The sequence below is a fragment of the Mandrillus leucophaeus genome, unplaced genomic scaffold (assembly GCF_000951045.1).
Source record: "Mandrillus leucophaeus isolate KB7577 unplaced genomic scaffold, Mleu.le_1.0 Scaffold116, whole genome shotgun sequence".
Taxonomy (NCBI): domain Eukaryota; kingdom Metazoa; phylum Chordata; class Mammalia; order Primates; family Cercopithecidae; genus Mandrillus; species Mandrillus leucophaeus.
Genome location: NW_012099876.1, coordinates 3,782,912 through 3,804,542, shown reverse-complemented (window position 1 = coordinate 3,804,542; position 21,631 = coordinate 3,782,912). Strand labels below are relative to the sequence as shown.

The 21,631-nt window shown below is 38.5% G+C and overlaps 1 protein-coding gene across 3 annotated transcripts in view; it reads left to right on the top strand.

Moving 5' to 3' along the window:
• The first annotated feature begins 14,965 nt into the window (after positions 1 to 14,965).
• Positions 14,966 to 21,631, top strand: part of PAK7 (p21 protein (Cdc42/Rac)-activated kinase 7) — a 327,817-nt gene continuing 321,151 nt past the window's right edge. The window contains exon 1 of one of the 3 annotated variants that reach the window (XM_011998623.1): positions 14,966 to 15,270. The gene's annotated coding sequence lies outside the window, so the exon portion shown is untranslated. The remainder of the gene's footprint in view (positions 15,271 to 21,631) is intronic. The other 2 variants (XM_011998635.1, XM_011998628.1) reach the window with 2 other exon arrangements.

Sequence of the window (21,631 nt, the reverse complement as noted above, 5' to 3'; positions counted from 1 at the left end):
ATGTATTTGGGTTTATTTCTAGACTCCTCTGTTCTATTGATGTCTGCCAATTTCATATGCTGATGTCAAAATATTGTGCTGTGTGTGTGTGTGTGTGTGTGTGTGCGTGCGTGTGTGTGTGTGTGTATGTAAGATACAGGGTCTCACTATGTCCCCAAGCTGGTGTACAGTGGCACCATCATGGCTCACTGCAGCCTTGAACACCTGGGCTCAAGCAATCCTTCCACCTCAGCCTCCTGAGTAACTGGGACTACAGGTGAGTACCACCACACCTGGCTATTTTTTTATTATTATTTTTTATTTTTGTGGAGACAGGGTTCCTCAAACTGGTCTGGAACTCCTGGCCTCGAGAGATCCTCCCACCTAGGTCTCCCTCGTAGTTAGGACTACACGCATGAGCCACCACACCTTGCCTCTAAATGTTTTAATTTTGGTTTCTCTCAGGCTAGAAAGAAAAGAAGGAGAACTGTATGAGTATTTGTGAAAGTGGACTGACTCCTCCCTGCTCAGGACAGCAGCTGACCCACCGGCCTTCTCTAGGCTGCTCCTGGTTTTCTTCGTGTCACCTCTCTAGGCTCTCTTTCTCAATGTCCTTATGGTCACTTCTTCCTCCACTCACCCCTTTCATGTTGGTGCTTGCCTGAGTTACATCCTTGGGCCGTTCTCATTTGATGTAGTTTTCCTGGGCAATCTTAACTCTATTTTTGGTTTCAGGTAGCACCCACACTGGTATGTCTTCCACACTTCCTTGCCTGGCCCCAGATTTGTGCTTCTTACTGCCTCCTTGACTGGTCTGAGACTTTGGGGGTTTCTCAGGCCACTCAATCTCAACATGTTAAAAAAGTAAAGCCCTACATATTCTACTCCAAACTCACCCTTTCTCTTTCATTAACTGTCTCTGCCCCAGTAGCGCCACCATCTAGGAGCTATCGCAGTCAAATGTTTGGAAGCTATCTCCAAGCATATTAGTTGTGACCCTGTCATCTACATCCATTTGGATACATCTTCCTGATCCTACCTCTTTAATGTTCATTAAAGCTATTTCCTTCTTCCCACTCCTACTTCCACTGCCCTATTTGAGCCGTTAGGTATTCTTCTCAGGGGCTACACCTGTAGCTGCCTAACTGGAGTCTTGCTGTATCTAATCCATTGAGAGGCAAGTGGTATTTTATTTTATTTTATTTATTTTTGAGACACGACCTTGCTCTCTTGCCTAGGCTGGAGCATAGTGGCATGATCACAGCTCACTGCAACCTCAAATTCCTGGGCTTAAGCTACTCTGGCCTCAGCTGCCCAAGTACCTGGGATTATAGGCGCACCCCACCACACCCGGCTAATTTATTTTTAAAAAAATTTTTGTAGACAGTTTCTTACCACATTGCCCAGGTTGGTCTTGAACTACTGGGCTCAAGCAATTCCCATGCCTCAGTCTCTCAAAGTGCTGGGATTATAGACTTGAGCCACTGTGCCCAGCCTGCAAGTGATATTTTAAAGATGTCAACCTACTTATGTTGTTCTTAAAATACTTCGACGTTGTCTATAATCTTCATGATGAAATTGAAGTGCTAAGGCATGGCATCTGAGGCGTTCGCCATCCAGACCCTCCCTATCTCTCTATATTCACTGACTCTGCCCTGGCTTACCAAATGCTTGCCTTTCCTGAATGTCCTTTCATGTCCGTGTGCCTTTATAAATCCTGTTCCCTGTACCTGGGACAGTATTTCTCCCAAATCACCAAAGTCAAGAGGCTTTAACTCACCCGGCTTACATTAATTGCCTTGAAGACTCAGCTCAGGGTATTTCATTTTGCGAGGATTTTCTCACGACTTTAACTCCAGCTAGGTCAGGAGTCTCATCTTCGAGACATAAAATAAATATGAGCAATCCTACTCTGGCATAGGGTTTAGAATATTGGTATGTTTATGAGTCTCCTTTAAATAGACTTAGTTTCTGGAAGACTCGTGTTCATTTTAGGGTTGCCAATACCTTTCCTAGTAATTGACTTATAGGACTGTGCTGCCCAACATGGTAGTCATTAGATACCTGTGGCTATTTAGACTTAAATTAAATAAAATTAAAAATTCAGTTTCTGAGTCACACTAGTTACATTTCAAGTGCTTAGTAGCCACACATGGCCAGTGGCTACTGTATTATTCAATGAATATATAGAACATTTCCATTATCACAGAAAGTTCTGTGGGACAGCATTGACATAGGAAGTGCTCAGTAAATGTTGGTAAAGTAAGTTAGGGATATATGAATTACTTGTGTGTGTTTGTTTTGAGACAGAGTCTTTCTCTGTTGCCCAGGATGATCTCGGTTCAATGCAACCTCCACCTCCCACATTCAAGCAATTCTTGTGCCTCAGCCACCCAAGTAGCTGGGATTACAGGCATGCACCACCATGCCTGGCTAATTTTTTTATGTTATGTTATGTTATGTTATGTTATGTTATGTTATGTTATGTTATGTTATGTTATGTTATTGAGCCTGTTGCCCAGACCGGAGTGCAGTGGTGTGATCTCGGCTCGCAGCAACCTCTGCCTCCTGGCTTCAAGAGATTCTCCTGCATTAGCCTCCCAAATAGCTATGATTACAGGCACCACCACCATGCCTGGCTAATTTTTGTATTTTTAGTAGAGACAGGATTTCACCATGTTGGCCAGGCGTGTCTCAAACTCCTAGCCTCAAGAGATCCCCCTGCCTCAGCCTCCCAAAGTGTTGAGATTATAGGCGTGAGCCACTGCACCTGGCCATGAATTACTTTTTAATTGAAATTCTTATTGAGATAATTGTAGATTCCCATGTAGTTCTAAGAAACGCAGAAAGAGCAGTGTATTCTTAATCTAACTTTCCCCAACATCTTGCAAAACTATAGTACACTATCACAACCAAGATCTTGACATTGATGCAATTCAGTAATCTTACTTAGATATCTCTGGTTTTGCTTGTACTCATTTCTCTCTCTCTCTATATATATATGTATATCTCTCTATATATGTATATATGTATAATACAAATATATGTATTATATATAATATATAATATGTATAATATATTATATCTGTATATTATATGTATTATATATAATGCATATATAAGTATTATATATTATATATAATACTATATTATATATAATACATTAATGTTTAATACATGTATGTATATATAAGTAATATATACATATATGTATATATACACATACATATATAATTAACTACACACACAGAGAGAAATACATACACAATACATAAATACACAAATACATAAATTCATATACACACATACATGCATATATACATACGTACAGGTGCGCACCACCACACCCGGCTATTTTTGTATATGTTTATGTATTTGATGTATATGTATATGTATATGTATGTATGTATGTATTTCTCTCTCGGTGTAGTTCCACAATTACACCTCGTGTGTAGTTCATATAGTCATCATCACAGTCAAGACATAGTTCTATCACCACAGGATACCTCCTGTCGCTATTTTATAATAACATCCACCTTCCTCCTGCACCTCTCATTCCCTCCTTAACCCCTGACAACTATCAGTCTGTTCTACATTCATAAAATTTTGTCATTTCAAAAATGTTATATAGGGAGTATATAACCTTTTAGGGTATTTTTCACTAAGCATAATTCCTTGCAGATTTATAATCCATGGTGTGGCACAAATCAATCACTTCTTTTTATTGCTGAGTACTATTTCATGGTATGTATTAATATGTATCACAGTTTGTTTAACCATTTACCTATTGAAGCTTGTCTCCAATTTTTGGCTATAATAAATAAAGCTGCTACGACAATTCTTGTTCATGTTTCTGTGTGAAAGTGAATTTTCAGTTTTCATTTCTCTGAGAGAAATGTCTGTCTTAGTTCATTCAGGCTATTATAACAAAAGACCAAAAACTTCTAACAAAAGATACAAACAACATACATTTATTTCTCACAGTTCTGGAGTCTGGCAAGTCCTAGATGAAAGCACCAGCAGATTCAGTGTCTGGTGAGGGTCTAAGTATAGTGGTCTTCTCTCTGGAATCTCACATGGCGGAAGGGGAAAGTAGCTTTCTCAGCGCTTACGTAAGGACACTAATTCTTTTCATAAGGGCTTCACCTTCATGACCTCATCTAATCCTAATTATTTCCCAAAGACCCCATCTCCTAACACCATCAAACTGGCATGTAGGATTTCAAAATATGAGTTTTAGGGGGATGCAAGTATTCACCCCATAACAATGCCCAGAAATGTAATTGCTGGATCATATGACAACAGTATATTTAGTTTTGTAAGAAACTACCAAACTGTTTGTTCAGAGTGGCTGTACCATTTTACATTCCCACTATCAATGAATGATTTATACAGTTTCTCTGCATCCTCACCAGCATTTGGTGGTGTCACTATTTTCTATTTCAGCCAGTCCGATAGGTGTCTAGTGACATCTCATTGTGGTTTCAATTTGAATTTCCCTAATGTTTAATGACATTGAACATCCTTTTGTGTGCCTATTTGCCATCTGTATATTCTCTTGGGTGAAATCTCTGCTCTTGTCTCTTAACCATTTTCTGTTTAGATTTCTTTTTCTGTTGAGATTTGAGAGTTCTTTATAAACTCTGTATGTCAGATAGATAGTTTGAAAGTATTTTCCTCCAGTTTGTACCTTGTTTGTTCATCCTCTTCACATGGTCTTTCATAGAGAATACGTTTTTAATTTTGATGAGGTCTAATTTATCAGTCTTACTTTTTATAGATCATGGTTTTGGTGTCAGGTCTAAGAACTCTTTCTGAGACCTAGATCTCAAAGGTTTTCTGCTAATTTTTAGAGTGTTATATTTTACATCTAAACCCATTTTGAGTTAATCTTTGTGTAAGGTATGAGGTTTAGGTTGAAGATTTTTTTCTGTTCAGTTTGGTTTTGATTATAGTAAAATATTCACAACATAAAATTTAACATTGTAACCATTTTTAAGGGTACAGTTTAATGGCATTAAGTACACTGCCCTTGTTTTGCAACCATTACCACTATCCATCACTACAACTTTTTAATCATTTCAAACAGAAACTCTGTATCTATTAAGCAATAACTCGGCATTCCTCCCTTTCCCTAGCCTCTGGTATCCACTAGTCTACTTCTTGTACCTATGAATTTGGCTATTCTAGACACCTCATCTAAGTGGAATTACACAATATTTATCCTTCTGTGTTTAGCTCACTTAGCGTCATGGCTTCAAGGTTTATCCACGTTGTCACATGTATCAGAATTCCATCCTTTTCAGGGATGAAGATTATCCCCTTCCATGTGCATACCACGTTTTGTTTTTTCATTCATCTGTTGATGGTTAGGTTGTTTCCATCTTTTGGCTATTGCAAATAATGCTGCAATAAATATTGGTGTACAAATATTTGCTCAACTCCTTGCTTTCAGTTTTTTGGGTATATACCCAGAAGTGGAATTGTCTATGTTAATTCTATGTTTATTTTTGAAAAACTGCAATAGTGTTTTCTATAGAAGCTGTACCATTCTACATTCTCACCAGCAGTTCACAAGTGTTCTAATTCTCCACATCCTTGCCAACATCTGCTATTTTTTGTGTTTTTAAACTAGCCATGCTAATAAGTGAGAGGTGGTATTTGTGGTTTTGATTTGCATTTCTCTGATTAGTGACGTTAAGCTTCATATCAGGTGCTTATTTTATGTCTTCTTTGGAAAAATGTCATATAAGTTATTTGCCTATTTTATATTAAAGTTTTTTTAATTGTTGTTGAGTTTTAGGAGTTCTTTCTATCTTCTGAAAGTTGATTCCTTACCAGATATATGATTTGCAAATATTTTTTCCCATAATACGGGGTGCCTTTTCGCTCTGTTGATTGTGTCTTTTGCACAGAAGTTTTAAATCTTATGTAGTCCAACTTATCTAATTTTTCTTTTTTATCCTACACTCTTGGTGTCATACTAAAATTATTGCTAAATTCAAGGTTGTGTAGGTTTTCCTTTATGTTTTCTTCTAAGAGTTTTATGGGTTTGGCACTAATGTTTACATCTTTGGAAAAATGTAGCTAATTTCTGTATATGATGTTAGGTAACAAAGGGCTCATCTTCACTTTTTGCAAGTGGATGCTCAGTTTTCCCAGTGCCATTTGTTAAAAAGACTGTTCTTTCCCCACCCTGAATGGTCTTGGCAACCTTGTCAAGAATCATTTGACAATATGCAAGGGTTTATTTCTGGGCTTTCTATTCTACTTCATCAGTCTATGATTTACGGCCAATACCATACTCTTTTGATTATTGTTGCTTTGTAGAGAGCTTTGAAATAAAAATGTTAGTCTTTTAACTTTGTTCTTCTTTTTCAAGGTCTGTTTTGGCTATTATCAGTCACTTGAGATTCCCTATGAATTTTAGGATAGATCTTTCTTCTGCTGCAAAAACATTTGGATTTTGCTAGGGACTGCATGGAATCTGTAGACTGCTTTAGGTAGTATCGATATCTTAACAATATTAGGTCTTCCAATCTATGAACATGGGATGTCTTTCTATTTATTTATGTCTGTGTATTAGTCCATTCTTGCATTGCTATTAATAATTACCTGAGACTGGGTAATTTATTTTAAAACGAGGCTTAATTGGCTCATGATTCCACAGGCTGTATAGGAAGCATGGCTGGAGAGGCCTCAGGAAACTTACAATCATGGTGGAAGGCAAAGAGGAAGGAGGCACATCTTACATGACCAGAGCAGAAGGAAGGGAGTGAATGGGAGGTGATACACACTTATTAAAAAAAAAAAAAAAAAAAAAAAAAAACAGATTTCACTCACTATTATGAAAAGAACAAGAGGCAAATCCACTCCCATAATCCAGTCACTTCCTACCAGGCCCCTCCTCTTACACCGGGGATTTCAATTCGACATGAGATTTGGGTGGGAACACAAATCCAAACCTTATCAGTCTGCTTTAATTTCCTAAGAAGTATTTTGGGACAGGCATGGTGGCTCACGCTTGTAATCCTAGCACTTTGGGAGGCTGAGGTGGGTGGATTACCTGAGGACAGAAGTTCAATACCAGTCTGGCCAACGTGATGAAACCCTGTCTCTACCAAAAATACAAAAAAAAAAAATATATATTAGCGGGGTGTGGTAGCACACGCCTGTAATCCCAGCTACTTGGGAGGCTGAAGCAAGAGAATTGCTTGAACCTGGGAGGCAGAAGTTGCAGTGAGTCAAGATTGCGCCACTGCATTCCAGTCCAGGCAGTAGAGTGAGACTCTGTCTCAAAAAAAAAAAAAAGAAGTATTTTGTAGTTTTCAGCGTACAAGTCTTTCACCTCTTTGGTGAAGTTAATTTCTAAGCATTTTATTCTTTTTAATGCTATTGTAAATAAAATTATTTTCCTATTTTCCTTTTGAGATTGTTCAGTGTTACTGTATAGAAATGCAACTGATTTTTGTGTGTTTATATTGTGTCCTGCAACTGGGTTGAATTTGATATTAGTTCTAATGGGTGTGTGTGTGTGTGTGTGTGTGTGTGTGTGGACTTGTTAGGATTTTCTACATAAGAGATCATGTCATCTGCAAACAAAGGTAATTTTAATTCTTCTTTTTCAAATGTGGATGTTTCTTCTTTTTTCTTTTTCTTTTTATTTTTTTGCCTGATTTCTCTTGCTAGCACTTCCAATACTATATAGAATAATAGTGGTAAACGTAGACATCTTTATCTTTGTCCTGATCTTAGAGGAAAAGCTTTCAGTCTTTCACCATTGATTTTAGCTGTGAGGAGGTTGTGTTTTTTATTTGGTTTTTTTCTTGTGTGTGTGTTTGTTTTTGCCTATATATGTTCAATTGTTACAGCACCATTTGTTGAAAAGCTATTTTACTCCAATAAATTGTTTTTTCACTTTTGTCAAAAATTGGTTGTTCATATTTATATGGGTCTATTTCTGGGTTCTCTATTCGATTCCATTGATCTATGTGTCTATCACTCTGCTATTACTATGCTGTCATGATTACTGCAGCTATAGAGCAAATGTTAATGTTTGGATAGAGTGATTCCTCCTATCTTATTCTTCCTGGTCAAATTGTTTAGCTATTCTAAACCCATGCCTTTCCATATAAATTTTAGAATAAATTTGTCTATATCTATAAAAAATACACTGACAATTTTGTAGAAATTTCACTAATTATATAGATCAGTTTAGGAGAAATTGATACCTTTGCTATGCTGAGTCTTCTAATCTATGAATATAGTATGCCTCTCCATTTATTTAGGTCTACTTTGACTTATTTCATTTGTATTTTGTAATTGTCAGCATACAGATACTGTATATAATTTGTTAAGTTTAAACCTAAGTATTTCATTTTTTTAGGAGCAATTGTAAATGGCATTGTGTTTTAAATTGTATTTTCTGTACCTTCATGATTAGTATACAGAAGTAAAATTTTGCATGTGTGTTGATCTTGTATGCTGCAACTTTCCAGAACTCATTTATTATTTCTAGGAGTTATTTGGTCGATTCTTTGGCATTTGATTCCTAGACAATCATGTCATCTGCAGATAGAGACAGTTATTTTTCTTGCCTCATTTCAGTGAGCTAGAATTCAGCTAGAATTTTCATTACCATATTGAGTAAGATTGGTAAGAATAGTCATGCTTTCCTTGTTCTACATCTTAGGGGGAAAGCATTCAGTCTTTTCACCTGTAAGTTTCATGTTAGCCAGAGGTTTTTTGTAGATGCTTTTTATCAAGTTGAGGTCATTCCCCTCAATTCCTAACTTGTTGAAAGTTTTACTCATAAACATGTGTTGGGTTTTGTCAAATTTTTTTCTGCATCAATTAATGTGATCATATTACTTTTTTTCTTTTTCAGTTTTTAGTATGGTGAATTACATTATTTTTCAATAGTAAATCTGCCCTTAATTCCTGAAAGAAGCCCCACTTGACAATGTGTAATTATTCTTATACATTATAAGACTCAGTTTGGTATCTTTTTTTCCGGGATTTTTGCATCTAAGCGGTAGCACATGCCTGCAATCCCAGCTACTTGTGAGGCTGAGGCAAGAGAATTGCTTGAACCTGGGGGGCGGAAGATATTTGTTTGTAGTTTTGTTTTCTTTCCTACTGAATTTGTTTGATTTTGGTATCAGGGTAAGAGTGGTTTCATTAAATGAGCTGGGAAATACTCTCTTATGTTGTCTCAAGAAAATTGTGAAAAAATGACGTAATTCTTATTCCACAGTTGGGTAGATTTCCCCAGTAAAACACTCTCACTAAATTATAATTAAACACTTCATATTAAGAAAAGTTTATAGCCAGATACCTAAATAGACAATATCCTCTCAATTGCTGATCACAGGTTATTTGTCAAGTTTAAATCTCTGGATATTTCATTTTAGGGAGCTTTTAAGTTATGAATTCCAATTTCATCAGTGGTTCCGGGACTATTCAGCTTACGTATTTTATCTTACTTGAGTTTTTGTTAGTGTGTGGTTTTCAGAAATTGTCTATTTATTGTAAGTGGTTGAATTTATGAACACAAAGGTTTTCCAAGTTTTTACTTAAATTATCCTTTTAATGACTTCGGGATCTGTACTTTTAGTCCCTATTTTATTCCCAATGCTGGTGATTTGTGTCTTCTCTTCATTTTTGTCTAAATGAGTAATTTTAATCCAGACTTATTTTAATTTTCTGTTTTCATTCCATTTTCATACTCTGCTAAGGCTTTTTTTTTTTAATTAAAAAGTTATTTTTAGGAACAAGGTCTTTGTTTTTCAGGCTGGCATTGAACTCATGGGTTTAAGTGATCCTCCCACCTCAGTCTCCTGAGTAGATGGGACTATAGGCATGTACCCCTGCACCCAGCTTTCTGTAAATTTTTAATACATTAAAAAAAGAAATAATATTTTGGGATATTTTGAAGAAAATAATGGCTTATTTTTAAAACACGTACATTTATTGTCTAAAATTTCAAGCAATTCTAAGGAATATAGAGAAGCAAACAATCAACTCAAAATCTTTTCGTCAAAAATATCCCTTGGTTTACAATATTCCATAAATCTTCCTGTATAGAAAGAGATAAAAGTATAAGGTAGGATAAGTTGACAGATATACTTTTTCAAGTATCATCCATATGTGGATGATAGCACACAAGCTACTTTAAAACTAAATTATATTTAATCTTATTAAAATTAAATAAGAAAAGAAGCTAAAATGTGCCTGCAGTAATTTCTCAACTTCAGAAAAAGGCTTTTTTTCATATCAAGGGAGATAAGTTTGAAACATATTTCCTTAAAGGTAAGAAAAATAGACTGAAAAAAGCATGATGAGATTGGAGGTGGGGTTTTCTATCTATCTGCTGCAACTTTAATAATGTACATTGACCACTTGCTGAGGAAATTATTATACTTAAACCTCCTTACAACTCCCTTCCTGCTACCTTCAGGTTGTAGTAAGTTATCCAATGATATTGACATTGTCAAGGTTTATATTTATGTTCTGATTTAAAACTGCCAAACACAGTGGTTTAGTCTTAGATTTATTTTAAAATAAATATGATTATCATTATCACAACATTTGACCACAGCTTCATCGTTCATGAGATTTATGTTTTAAATTTATCTCTTAGTTGTATAAATTTGATGATGAAGTAGAATATTATAAAGGTTTTTGTCTGCTGTGTATACTGATTTATTTTGTTTGAGAACAATTGACTATTGCCTTGAAAATCTGAAGAACACCAGTGTAGGAAAACAAACATTCTTAGGTCACCCTTTCTTTCCCTTAGAACACCCTCAGGCATTGCTTGATGCTGTGAAGAAATCTAAATGTACACTGATTTTCTTTTTCTTATATGTAAATTGCCTTTTCTGTCTGGATATTCAGAACATTATTTGTCTTTGAAGTTCTGTAACTTCAGTAGGATATATTTTAGGGTTAATTGTTCCAGGTTGATTCTTTTTTTTCCCTGAGACAATTGTGTTCTTTTGTTCTGCTGATCTAACACTCTCTATTTCAGGAAATTAACTTTTGTGCTTCCATTTTATCTTTGATCACTTTTTTCTTTTCCATTTGATCCTTTTTTTTTTTTTTTTTTTAACAGCAAAGGTTGTAAAAAGTGGTGTTCTGGTAGATATGTAATAATCAGTTGTCTGAAAACAAACAAACAAATAAACAAAACCCTGATTTGTAGCATTTGTCCATTTGTGTGGGGGTAAATACTTCCACAGTGGCTGATTTCAAGCTGTTACTGAAAATGGAGTTAGGAAGCACTACATATCTCCGATCAGCTCTTGCAAGCTGGTGCAAGCCAGCTCCTGCATACTACTGGTTGTACGTGTTGGATCTCCTTTGTTTGTATTTCATAAAAATGGTCTGTGATTTGTTTTATACCTTATTTGTTAGTAGCTAAGTACTTGTCTATCTATCACTGTGTTTTCAGTTGTGGCTAGTCTTTTTTTTTTTTTTTTCCCCCATTCTCTTTCTCTCTTTCTTTTTCTCTTTCTTTTTTTCTTTCTCTCTTTCTTTTTTTTTTTTTTTTTTGAGACAGAGTCTCACTCTGTCGCGCCCAGTTTGGAGTACAGTGGCGCAATCTCAGCTCACTGCAACCTTTGCCTCCCAGGTTCAAGTGATTCTTTTGCCTCAACCTTCGGAGCAGCTGGGATTACAGGCACCCGCCACCACACCCAGCTAGTTTTTTGTATTTGTAGTAGAAACGGGTTTCCCTATGTTGACCAGGCCAATCTTGAACTCCTGACCTTAGGTGATCCACCCGTCTTGGCCTCCCAAAGTCCTGAGATTATAGGAGTGAAACACCATGCCCGGTCCTTAGTCTCTCATCTTTTGAGTGGTTTAATGACTTTTATTTTTCCCTGAACTCTGCTAGTTTATCTTTCATTTAGTCTTATTGTCTTTAAATCCTTTTATTTCTTTATGGTGCTTTTAAAAAACATGATTCACATTGTATTGCCTTTCATTCCTTTGAAACTCTGGGAAAAATTATTTGTCTGAAACTTTTTTTCTGTTTCCTTGGGGGAATTCTTCTTTAGAGACCTATACTTCATATGCTTTTTGTTTATGTTCCTTGAAACATTGTTTTCCATGTCCTGTTCTTTCCCTACCTCCACTATCTGAGCAAATGTCCTGTTTCCATTCTAGACTCCATGCTGGTTCCCTAATGGTTGTGGATCATCTTTCAAGAATTCCAGCCATTTGTAGATGCATAGCATGGAGAAGGTAAAGAGAATAAGTCGGGTAGTCTGAACCTGGGTTCCAGCATGCTGTCTTACATCCCTGTCAGACAGTCTACCAAGTTCTCCACCCCTCAGGTTCATCTTGTCACAGTTTTTGGTGTTAACGAGATTTGTTGACATTAGTTTCTCATGAAATCTTTACTAGTTGGTAGCTCTGTTTTATTGAAAAACACACTTCTATTTACTTTCAAACACTTATTCCTACCCCATTACAAATTATAAATACAGATTTTGACAGTAGAGAAAATTATGTCTTAAATGGTAGACAATAAATACATGCCTGCTCAATAAATCATAATTAAACTCCTCCTATAAAAAATGCATACAGTCAGATACCTAAATAGATAGTATACTCTCGAAGGCTGATTATGGGTTATTTTCCAACTTTTAAATCTTTGAGCCAGAGAGAAAGTCTATTACTTATTTAAAAATAAAAGTTTTACAATATCTCTGACAAATCAGTAGAGTTCTACTTTGTGTGTTCAAAAGTGCTGTATTCAATAAATATATCAATGTGGTGGACAAAGTAATGTTTTGCCTAAATTCCCCTTAAGTGAAGGATTTGTTACTGCAGCTGTAGGGACTACAGCTGACGGAGGTCTTTAGCTGTCGTTGCCTTTAAGGATTGCCAGAGCTGCCTGTCTTAAGTTCATGCCCCTCCTAGGAACAGCCCATGCTCAATGATTGATGTGGATATAAAAGACTGACTATCTCAGACCAACTCATGGTCATTCTGAAGAATCATCCTAGCTAGTGAGCTCCCTAAGGGGCTGACAAAGACTGCAATTGGCCTGCATCGCAGCTTAGCTTCCACCTCTGCCTGCTCCTGCTTCCTGTATCACTCCCACCCACAGATGTTGGTCCTTAGTCAAATACTGCAGACTAAACTCTCAAGAAATGACATTACATACAAAGAAAACCCTTAGGAATTCATGCAATGCAGTATTTACAGAAATAGTATTATTATTCATCTATAATTTTTACCTTGCATGCTTCCAAAATAAATTTGAGGCAGCTAACAATCATCATCATATTTAACTAGCAGAAACAAACGTACGAACACAAACTTTATGTATAACAGGAAGGCTATTTTAAGTGATTAAAGTTCAACATTCCAAATAAAAATTTTAACTGATGCTAACCAATGACAAACTCGATCTCAGTGAAAATATGTTCTGGCTTTTGCATCTATGTGAGCACACATATAAGAAAATCAAAAGTAGAGAATACTTATGCATATAGTTGTGGGTGTGACAGTGGTGGCAGTGGGTAGGTTGTTAGGGCTGTGTGCAGCTTTGAGAAGGAAGAGATGAATTTAGAGGCTCTTACTCCTCTAAATGGAAAAAGAGAGTATGATACACAAGGACACAGGACTACTGAGGGAGAAAAGTAATCATCCATTTATCCTGTGGTTTCTGTTTTGAGATGGCCAGTACGATATTAAAGGTACTAAGTGAATGGAAAACAAGCAAGGGGAAATGATAACTGTTATACTATTAGCTAGAAAACTGTCTAAGGTCATTGAGTATAGTAGGGAATGGCAAGATACAAATCCTTATTTTGTAACCTGCTATCTAGTTATGGGATCAGATTCCATATCCACTACTAGCTCATAAGGGTACCCTTGGGGCAGCTGAAGACAGACAAGGGCGTGGCTTCTTCATTTCCAAGGGTGAAACCTCAGGACTACTTCGTGAATGTCTTTCATTCACTAGAGTCTTGATAATGCTGGAGACTTCAAGAGTCTGGGAGGTCAGTAGGCAACTGGGAAGTTTAAGTTGAACCGCCAAATATCATTGCAAACTTCAGCCCAAACATCACTCAACACAAAGGCTTGTCATCTCTTGGTCCAAAAATGCGCTATATGTTTGTCATAATCTGTCAGTTTTCTTAACTGGGCAAGCCCAAGCTTGCTATTAGACAATAAACACTTTGATGCCCAGTCTGAGTTTTTGTCCCAGCTCAGGAAAGGCAAGGGGACAGCCAAGGCAGACTGTTTCAGACTTGATCAGGGCAGCTCAACCAGCAACTGGCTTACTAGTCAACTAGCAAAGTGAGCATGAAAAGGTCCAGGAATCCTTCTTCCCCTGGGCCTTAAATTGTAAATCAGACAGCAGCCAAGGAGAAGCTGGGTGGTCAGAAGCTTCGTGGAGCCTACCCCCACGAAGACTCCTTCCAGGGAAGGCCCAGCAACCCCAGGCTAGAGGAGTCTCTGTGGACACCAGAGACCATTGCTGGGCTGGCGGATTGAAGGATGACCACTCAGAGGTCACAGATAAGGGGTTATCTAGATCCTTGCTATTCAGAGTGGTGGGAGGGCCAGCAGCAGCAGCATCACTTCGGAGGTTGTTAGACTTGCAGAATCTCAGGACACAGCCAATTGAATCTGAATCTGCATTTTAATTCACAGGCACATTAAAGTTTGAGAAGCACCGGTCCAGGTGGTGGCAAAGCAGCCAACCCGACGTTCTGCTTCTCAGCCCCTCCTCCTCCCCACCTCTGCTAGCCTCTTAAGCAAAGCTCAATCCTGCAATGGTCCTGAACAAAATTTCTGCAAATCCCGAGTGCTGGGGGAGAGGGCGTGCAGGAGCTGCCCCCGCCGGGGACCGCTGGGAGTAAGCGTGACTGGATTGGTCGTCTGCTCGAGCTCCCGGCTCCTGCACCCGGAGTGTAGACACGCCCCCCGACCCTCCCCCTCACCTCCACCCCCGGCCGCAGCTACCGCCTGCCTCCCGCCGGCTGCAGCGAAAACCCGGAGCAGCTGCGTGCGCTCATGGACAGTCCTCCGAGGAGCGAAGCCGGGCAGCTGGGCATGCTCAGTAACTGGGGGAGGTTTGGGTGGAGAGTAGAAAGCTGTGGCTCTGCCTCCCACCCCCTCCCGCTGGCCCCCGCCCCCCTTGCCCCTACCCAGCCCGTAGTAGTTCCCCAGCGTGCGCCCGGGGAGACCGGGAACATGGCGCTGGGAGCGCTGTAGCAGCTGAGAAGGGGCTGAGGCACCGCCGCTTCGCTGACAGCCGGCCACCAGGTAGGCAGGCGCGCCTGTCGGGGCTGCCTGGGTGGGTGTCCGCGCGAGGAGAGGCGCCTGCGGGGATGCGCGCCGCTGGTACCAGGAGCATCTCGCTTTGACGGGAGAGGATGCGAAGAGGACCTCTGTGACAGCGCGATCATGCATCTCCTAGGAGATGCAAAGGCTAGGGACCTGCTGCCTGGAGGGTAGGGATAGGGGACCGCCCACCCCCAACCCTTGCGCTACTATCCAGCCTGGGCTCTCTACGGGTCAAATAAAGGATAGTTCCATTTTGCTGGGCGGGAGGGCGTGGAGGAGAACCCCGGATTCCAGCCCTGAGATCCTGCTGGTACCCCGAACCGCTCGCAAGCCCAGCACCAGTTCTTTGTGTGTATACAGCCGCGCACACCCTGGGGGTGTCACGGCGCTGCTTTTCCCGAGGAGTGCTGGACATATTGCCAGGGCAGGATTCCCGTATGGTTTTTGTCTTTTGGCAGGTGTGTACTGGAGGATGCAATAGCTGAGCCTTTATGGGGCTGTGTTTTCCTTTGTTATTTGTGTGTGTGTGTGTGCGTGTGTGTGTATGTGTGTGCGCGCGTGTGTGTGCGCGCGCGCGCGTGGTGGGTTGTAATGGAGAGAGAGAGAGAACTTCTGCTTGTGGGCACCCTTGTGGGCAGGGCGTGGAAGAGGATCTCGGTTCCAAACTCTTGTCAAAATTGTGTGCCATGTCAGCCTCCTAGAGGGTAAACTTGAGAAGTCCAGGGATCATCACTGCTCAGTTTGGAGGATAAGCGCGATCGCCCTTCTTGAAACCGTGTGTGTGTGTATATGCAGCTTTCAACTCGGGCTGAGTTAATTTGTCAACATTAGATATCAATTAAGGAAACCTGAATCGCTGAGGCTATTTATGGTGATCTTTTTATGGCCAGAATAATAAACAAAAAGAAAAGTTGGCACAAAGCCAGAGGAAAGTGTCATTGTTAATAGTTGATGACAGCTTGAAAGACTGAACACACTTTTAGGGAAATCAGGAAATCTGGCATTCTACAGAGTTCTACCAAGATATAGCCACAGGGTCTTAGGTCACAATCTCTTAGTGCAACCGCTTCTCTTTTGGGGCTTGGAGGCTGTAGACACTCTTTTTCTTACCTGATACAGATGGACAAGATGCTTTTTAGAAGCCCCTCCCACACTAGAATTCTATGAAAATGACACCCTGTAATAACAGCTCTGCCACCTTAGATTTGTGTATCTGTTATATTCAATAGCACAACAACTCAATGTTGGGGAGAAAGGTAAACAGGTTAGTTAGGGAGAAAGGTAAATTTAAAGTATGGGTTTATCTTTTGCTTTATAATATAAAGGATAGGCATCTTGGATATGAAGTTTGGAGACAGTTTCCTCTGCACTCGCGCTATTTATTTTTATAGTCTTGTTAGGTGGCGAGAATGAGTCAGTATCATCAAAATGAAGTGGAGGAATACATAAGGAAAATGCATTTAAGTAAATCAAAGCCATAAATGTCCAATCTGATGATAATACCTTGACTTGGAATACATATGTGCAAGGCAGGTGCACTGCTAAATGGAAGCAATAGAAGCCAATGGCAAGTTCCTGGGTAATGTTGACCTTAGACTAAAAATCGTGTGTTCTTCTGTGAATAGGTAGAGATTGTACTAGGTCTCTGCAGCTTGTTATTTTATTAATAATGTGAGTTTTAATTGCTATTAATTAGATATCAATTGAAAATTGATATCTAAGCATTGAATCAGTTGATATCTAAGCACTGAAAATCTAGTCTGGCAGTGCCTTTCCACTCTGTCAGGGCCTGCTGAAATGCTGTAGGTATGGGAGGCAGGCATTTGAAATCTGACTCTTCTGTGTTTAGCTTTGTGATTCTGGGAAAATTACTTAACTTTCCTAAGCCTCAGTTTCCTCACTTATAAAACAGTCCTGGGAATAGTAAGATCTACCTAGATGAGTAGATGTATGGATTACTCATAATTTAAATCACCAGGAAAATGGTGATGACCGTTATGAGTAAGAGGGAAATGGATATTTACTGAATCTATACTATGTGTCCTATATAATGATTCAGGCTTAGTTAATTCCCTTAAATTTCCCAACTATATTAGTTTCCTAGGGCTGTTATAACAAGTTACCAAAACTGGGTGGCTTAAAACCACAGACATTTATTCTCTCATAGTTCTGGAGGCTAGAGGTCCAAAATCAAGGTGTTGGCAAGGCCGTGCACCCTCCAAAACCTCTAAGGGAGGATTCTTGCTTGCCTTTTCCAGCTTCTGGTAGCCCCAGGTATTCCCTGGCTTGTGGCAGCAAAACTCCAATCTCTGCCTCTGTCTTCACATGGCATCTTCCTCTCTATCTCTGTCCCTGTGTCCAAATTTCCCTCTTATACGGACATCATTCATAGTGGATTTAGGACCTGTTCCTTATTCAGTATGACCTCATGTTAACCAGATTACATTTGCAAAGGCCTGACTTCCAAACGTCATATACACCGGCTCTGGATGGGCATGAATTCTTGGGAGACACTCTTCAGCCCAGTACACCGACATCCCTCTGAACTGTGTTTAATGACAACATTAGCATTATGTTAGCATAAGAGCAGAAGGTAAAGATAGAGTAGCATAGGTTCCGAAAATACTTTAAAGATTATTTAAGGGAACTAACCTATTTGAGGCTTTATATACACAACCATGGTAGGGAAGAGCAGGGTTCAAAGGTACCTCACTTATACATGTCACTTACCTGGGAGCCACGACAACCCAGGACCTGGGTCTTCTAGAGTATCTCAAACATACTCTGTCCCCAAATGATTTGTTGATGTTGCCTTCCATCCTTTTTGCTACCCTTCCAAGCAAATGCAAAACAAACAAAATGCATTAAACAACAAAAACAATAATAGCAACAAAGATAAGCTAACAACTTTCTAGTCCTTCTTAACCTGGTAAATGGCACCACTATCCATGGAGTTGCTTTAACCAGAAACCCAACCAGAATCACCTTTGACACCTCCATTCCCTTGACCCTCCACATTTAAAACCATCATGTAGTCTCATAAATGCTATTTTCTATATAGATCTCTAAATACATCTTAATAAATTCTTTCTATCCCCGCCACCACCACTATCAAACTTCAAGCTACCATCTCTTACCTGGACCACTAGTATAACTTCCTAACAAGAACCTTGGTTCCTTGCCTGGCTCTTCTAATCCTTCATGCAGAGCAGATAGGATAATGTCAGTTCCCTACATAAAATACCACCCACATACCTGGGACAGATTCCAGAGACTCCTAGAGCCTTTGGTACTTGGCCAGCCTCATCTTGTGCATCTCTTCCTCTTGATGCTGTCACACTGACCCTCTGTCTGTTTCTGAACATCCCCAACCATCTTCCCTCTATATTTTACCAGTGTGGGTCATACTCATCCCTTGGGCTTCCTTGACCTCTCTTCCCCACCAACCCAACTCTCTCATCATCCTTTTACTTTTATTCCACACACTTATTCCAGTTTGCAATTGCCTGTTTGTTTGTTTGGCTATGTCTGTAAGCTCTATAATGGCCATTTATTTTATGTCTTATATGCAGAAGGTCCTCAATAAACATTTGGCGAATGAGTGAAGGAACGAATACTCTGCCTCATAGCATTTTCCTGTGCCAACTTAAAGATCTGATTTTTAGAAGGTTTTTTTTTTCTAGTGTAGAAAGAGCAATTTAGAACCTTATTCTGACTTCAAAAGGGGAGTATTCTTGGCTTTAACAAATGCATCTTTTAAGAACTGATTTAGGCTAGAAGTTAAGAATTGAGTCAAAATATTTTTTTGGCAACTGAGGTTTTTGTAAAAATACATCAATCAGTCAACAAATATTCTGCAAATATTTATTGCATGTGTATATTTGCCATCCTAGGCCCTTGGAAGACAATGGTGAGCTAGACTTTCAGTCTTCTGGAAATTTATAGTAAACAATAATTAATAATCATTATGTATAATAATAAATAAATAATACACTTAATTATTTGTTGAGCTTCTGTTATATGCCAGTGTCTCTTCAGTTCCTGTCCATAATCATCACTATAGCCCTCTAATCTTTCCCAATAACACAGAACCCCACACTTACTAGGTGCACAACAAATACTTTGTGAATTAATGATTTGTTGGTACTATTATCCTGATCTTTTGAAATAGGAAATGTATGCTTATCTGGGGAAAAAGGTATCTGCTCATATATAGAAGAGCATGCAATTGCTTTCTCACTATATATTTTATATATATTTTAAATAAAACATTTAAAAAATGTTTTATTTAAAAAATCATCCTGGCCATTATCTCTGGAGTTAAATTAGGAGACAAATTACTCTTTATATGGCAACAAGTTGCTGGTGTGTTTCTGTCAAAATTCTGAATTGTTTTATTTTGTTTAATTGTTTTAATTTGTCCTGTTTAATCCAAGTGAGAAGTGACTTAATGTCTCTCATTCAGAGCCCTTTTTGTAGTTTTGAATAGTAAGACTGAGTGCCCAAAGAAAATGAATGTAGTTCAGCAGAGGAACACGTGTTATGTTTTAGATTTCTAAAGTGGCTTCAATTTCAGGTCTTTATATTCATCTCATAAAAGGGTGATTTAAAAAAATAGTAAAATAGTATTTAATGGCTATGCTTAAGTGAAGCTTCTCATATAAGTAACCAAAAATTAGACAGTGTGTCTTGATTTTGTTTAAAAGTGATGGATACACCATGGGATCAATTAAAACCTAAAGGAACTGGTATGAAATTTCAGTAAGGTTGTTTGCTATAAAATACATGTTCAAAAATCGATGGCCACCCTAAATGCTAGTGTTTTATTAACTAACAAGTAGAAGGGAAAATGATTCTATTCATGAATTAACTAATATATAAATTGAGTAGGAACAATAGAAAACGTACATAAAATACTTGTGAATAATAAGAAATATATAAAAGCCTTTGTAGAAAGCTATACAATTTTACTCAAACCAATAAACTGAGAAGCAAAAAAAGAAAGACATACCTTATGCTTTGGTAGAAAGATGAATATTATGAAACGGTTATTTTTCCCAGATCAATTATATAGTTTTATTACATTGGGATTTGGGAGAACCTTACAAAATGATTCTAACATCCATCTGGAAGAATCACTATATAAAAATAAAAGAAAACTTTTCCAAAGAATAGTAGTGGTGGTGGGGAAGGTGAGTGGTGGTGGTAAGATGGGAGGTGGTGGTAAATACAGGTGGTGTGGGGAGTGGAGTTTTGGGGATGGTGGAGGTGGGGGAAGTTTGACAGTAGAGATGAATACATGAAGGTGGTGGATGAGGTGGTATGGATGGGGGTGGTGGGTGGTGGATGTGGGTGGTGGATGTAGGTGGTGGATGTGGGTGGTGGATGTGGGTGGTAGAAGGAGGTGGTAAATACAGGTGGTGTGGGGAGTGGAGTTTTGGGGATGGTGGAGGTGGGAGAAGTTTGACAGTAGAGATGAATACATGAAGGTGGTGGATGAGGTGGTATGGATGGGGGTGGTGGGTGGTGGATGTGGGTGGTGGGGTGAAGGTAGGTAGATGGGAGTGGTAGTAGTAATGGGTGCCATTGTTGAAACAAAAATAAATTTGATCATTGAACTACAATCATTGTAGCAATGTAGTACTGGTGTAAGAATTGATTAATAGCTCAGTGGAGTAGAAGAGCCTGGAAACAGATTTAGGTCATTCTTAGAACCAGAAATATGACAGAGAAAGCATTATGAACCAGGGAGGAGTATTTGACGAAAACGTCATGGAACTTGGCTAAGTGTATAGAAAGCATTCAACTAAGAACCTCTGTTTACATGACCCTCCAAACGAAATTCCACATAAATTTTAAGTTTTTATGCAAGGTGGAAAACAAAGCTAGAATAAAATATTTAACTAACTTTAGGGGAAGTACTTTTTAAATATAAAATCAATGGGAAGAATCACAAAGCAAAATAAAGATTTGAATATATTTTAAACTTTCATATGCAGAAATGCATGCATTTTAAAGCAGAACAGAATCATGGAAAACAATATTGACACCAAATGTGATATGACAGTTCATGATAGCCTTGAGGAACTCTTGCAAATCAGTGAGTAAACAATAGAATAGCACCCCAATAGAATTGTCCAAATATCTGAATGCATAATTCAAAAGGAAGAAATAAAAGACCAATGCACACATTTAATAAATGTTATTACTATTAATCACAGAAATGCAAATTAAAATAAAAATGAGGTGCTGTGTTTTATGTATTAAATAAGTAAAAAATACAAAAAATAAACTCAATACTGGCAAGGATGCAGTGAGAAGGACAATCTCTTTCATTACT